Source organism: Hypanus sabinus, unplaced genomic scaffold, assembly GCF_030144855.1.
Source record: "Hypanus sabinus isolate sHypSab1 unplaced genomic scaffold, sHypSab1.hap1 scaffold_194, whole genome shotgun sequence".
NCBI classification, from domain to species: domain Eukaryota; kingdom Metazoa; phylum Chordata; class Chondrichthyes; order Myliobatiformes; family Dasyatidae; genus Hypanus; species Hypanus sabinus.
In genome coordinates this window covers 354852-359307 of record NW_026780036.1, presented here as the reverse complement: position 1 = coordinate 359307, position 4456 = coordinate 354852, and positions in this window count along the sequence as shown.

Below are 4456 nucleotides of genomic sequence, written 5' to 3'. Positions count from 1 at the left end.
CCATGAGGGAGGAGCTGGCCAAAGTTGACTGGACGGATAGCCTAGCAGAAAAGACAGTGGAGCAGCAATGTCAGGTATTCTTGGAAATAATGCACAAGGTGCACAATCAGTTCATGCCCCGGAGAAGGAAGGATTCAAAGGGGGGAAAGTGGCCACAGTGGTTTACAAAGGAAGTCAGAGACTGCATAGCATTAAAAAAAAGGAAATATGATAGAGCTAAGGTGAGTGGGAGGACAGGTGATGGGGAAGTTTTTAAGGAACAACAGAACTTAACTAAAAAGACAATACGGGGAGAAAAAATGAGGTACGAACGCAAGCTAGCCAGGAATATAAACGAAGATAGCAAAAACTTTTTTAGGTATGTGAAGAGAAAGAAGATAGTTAAGAACAATGTTGGGCCCTTGAAGAATGAATCGGGTGAAATTCTTATGGGAAACAGAGAAATGGCAGAAGAATTTAATGAGTACTTTAGATCTGTTTTCACTAAGGGAGACATAAGCAATCTCCCAGATGTATGGATGGGCCAAGGACATAGGGTAGCAGAGGAAATGAAACAGATTGACATTTGGAAGGAAACGGTGATGGAATGACTGATGGGACTGAAGGCTGACAAATCCCCAGGTCCAGATGGTCTGCACCCTACGGTACTAAAGGAGGTGGCCCTGGAAATTGCGGATGCATTGGTAATCATTTTCCAATGTTCCTTAGATTCAGGATCAGTTCCTGAGGATTGGAGAATGGCTAATGTTATCCCACTTTTTAAAAAAGGAGGGAGGGAGAAAACAGAGAACTATCGACCTGTCAGCCTGACATCGGTGGTGGGGAAGATGCTAGAGTCCATTATTAAGGATGAAATAGTGGCATATCTAGATAGCAGTGATAGAATTGGGCCGAGCCAGCATAGAGTTACCAAGGGTAAATCATGCTTGACTAATCTGTTGAAGTTTTTCGAGGATGTAACCAGGAAGTTAGACGGGGGAGATCCAGTGGATGTAGTCTACCTCGATTTTCAGAAGGCATTTGATAAGGTCCCACATAGAAGATTGGTGGGTAAAATCAAAGCTCAGGGCATCGGGGGGAAGGCATTGACATGGATAGAAAACTGGTTGGCAGATAGAAAGCAAAGGGTAGCTGTGAATGGGTGTTTCTCGGAATGGCAGGTGGTGACTAGTGGGGTGCCACAGGGCTCGGTATTGGGACCACAGCTGTTTACCATTTACGTTAACGATTTGGATCAAAGCATAAAAAATAACATCAGCAAATTTGCTGATGATACTAAGCTGGGTGGCAGTGTGACATGTGATGAGGATGTCAGGAGAATTCAGGGTGACTTGGATAGGCTGGGTGAGTGGGCAGATACTTGGCAGATGGCATTTAATGTGAATAAGTATGAGGTTACCACTTTGGGATTAAGAACAGTAAGGCCGATTATTATCTGAACGGTGTAGAGTTGGGTAATGGAGAAATAAAAAGAGATCTCGGAGTCCTTGTTCACCAGTCACTGAAGGTGAATGAGCAAGTGCAGCAGGCAGTGAAGAAGGCTAATGGAATGTTGACCTTTATTACAAAGGAAATTGAGTACAAGAGCAAGGAAATCCTCTTGCAGTTGTACAGAGCCCTGGTGAGACCACACCTGGAGTATTGTGTACACTGTTTTGGTCTCCAGGGTTAAGGAAGGACATCCTGGCTGTAGAGGAGTGCAGCGCAGATTCACGAGGTTAATTCCTGGGATGTCTGGACTGTCTTACGCAGAGAAGTCAGAAAAACTGGGCTTGTACACGCTGGAATTAAGGAGATTGAGAGGGGATATGATTGAAACATAAGATTATTAAGGGATTGGACCAGATCGAGGCAGGAAATATGTTCCAGATGCTGGGAGAGTCCAGTACCAGAGGGCATGGTTTGAGAATAAGGGGTAGGTCATTTAGGACAGAGTTAAGGAAAAACTTCTTCTCCCAGAGAGTTGTGGGGGTCTGTAATGCACTGCCTCGGAAGGTAGTGGAGGCCAATTCTCTGGATGCTTTCAAGAAGGAGCTAGATAGGTATCTTATGGATAGGGGAATCAAGGGATATGGGGACAAGGCAGGAACCGGCTATTGATAGTAATTGATCAGCCATGATCTCAAAATGGCGGTGCAGGCTCGAGGGGCCGAATGGCCTACTTCTGCACCTATTGTCTATCGTCTATTTTAGAAACTGCTGTACTGCGAGGATTTTCATGCAAAACAACAGAGAATGGCGCGGAAAAAAACATCCAGCGAGCAGCGTTTCTGTGGGCGAAATCGCCCCATTATGGGGGCGGAGGTGAGATAAGAACGGATAAACTGCTCCAAGCGGACAGAAGGGCGACAGTAACTCGAATGGCCACGCGTTACAACAGCGGTGTGCAGAAGAGCATATCTGAGCACACAAATCTCTGAAGTGGATTGTGTGTCTTAAGGCTCTTGTACCTTCTCCCCGATGATAGCAAAGAGAGCGGGCAATGGCCTGGGTCCTGGGGGTCTTAATGATGGATGACGCCGTCTGGACTCATCGCATATTGATAATGACTTCGCTGGTGTTCAGACTTGTTCCAGTGATGGAGCTGGCCGAGTTTACAACTCTACAGCTTTTTTCCCGAACGTGTGCCGTGCCCCCCCCCCACCCACCCGCGACGAAAACCAAAGAGTAATGGAGCCAGTCAGAATGCTCTCCACGGTCTATGTACTCTTTAGACATGTACGGATGTTATACAAATCTTTGGTGACGTATCAGATCTCCCAAACTCCTGAAATCTGATCGTAATTGTATCAAAATATTGGGCGCAGGTAGAACTTCAGAGATGTGGATACCCAGGAACTCTGCCTATCGTGATCGGAATTCCCGGTTGGCCGGGGCATGAAGGGATACGGGGAGAAAGCAGCACATTGGAGCTGAGAGGGAATGAGGATCAGTCATGATGAAATGGTGGAGAAGACTTGGTGGGATAAACGGCCTAATTTTGCTCCTATAGTTTATGGTTTTATGGTCCTATGGAACAGTTTTGCCAGGGCTCTCTTCAGATGCATTTCAGATGCCATCCTCCTGTTGTGAAAAGTTCCCCCACTGAGGGGCAACGTGACGGGGACGGTGTCACCGCTTGCTGCCCCGGAGTGACTGTTGTCAGTGAGTGATGCGCTTTCCCACCAGTTATGTCGCCAACGCGCACACCGGTTTGTCAGACATGACCTTCCTCCCACACAGCAACGCTGGCCTTTTCCAGTCTCTGCCAGGTATCTGTGCGCTCTTTCCTTATAAAGAAGCGAACTCCACACCTGTGGCTGATCCCAGGCAACTGATCACCAGTTACCCGCGCTTTCTCAGTCTCTCACTTCCTCCCTATCCAACAGAAAGATATATTCACACAGACATAGCAGCCAGAAAATATATGGGGATGCTGGAGGTATCATTTTTGTATAGAGTAGTGAGTATGTGGAACGCCCTGCCACGGTTAATCGTGAATATAAAACTGAACGTAGAACATTTCCACACAATACAGGCCAGTCGGCCCACGATGTCGTGCCGCCCTTTTAACTTACTGCAAGATCATTCTACCCTTCCCTCTCACAATGCCCACCATTTCTCGTTCATGTTTGTGCCAAGCCCGGGGTCTCTTAAACACTCCTAGTGTATCTGCCTCTAACGTCATCTCTGGCAGAGTGTCTCACACAGTCACCGCTCTCCATGAAATTAGCTCTGACATCCTCTTGCATTTTCCTTCAAACACTTGAAAATCCTGCTCCTCGTATTATCTATTTCCACCTTGGGAAAAGTCTCTGAATATCCACTTGCTCTGTGCTGTTCTCATTTTGCACACCCCTGTCAAGTCTCCTCTCATCGTCCTTCTCTCCAAGGGGAAAACAAATAGCACCGAGCTCACACAACCGTTCCTGAAAAGGGGTACTCAATTCCAGGCAGAATCCCGGTAAACATTCCCTGCATCCTCTCGAAAGCTTTCACGTCCTTTCCGTAACGAGGCGACAAGAACCGAGCGAAATATTACAAGTATTGCTTTAGTTCTTGTCTTTACCGTTTCTGTGTTAACCTTATAAAATCACACCCGGAGTAACAGTAATTGAATGGTGCGTTCACTTACCAGGAACACCGATGACGGCGATGATAACATAGACTATTTTCTCAACACTGTAATAGATATACAGCATTTCGTTCCTGAAGTGGTGTACAACCTGCAGGGAACCCTTTCCGAATGAAACTTTGAAGCGCTACAGAGCCAAGGTTTTTATAGCCATTGAGATTCCTGCGGGGACACGGAAGCTTCAACAGTTAAAAATAGTGATTTTCGAAATGCGTGTTAAAAATAAAACATCGGCAGAGCGAATTCCCTGCTGGGATTTTCATTTGCTTGATTCAGAGAATTAATTGCGAAACTTCAAAGAATGGAAAATGTGGCACATTTAAGAGAGAATATTTAGAGCAA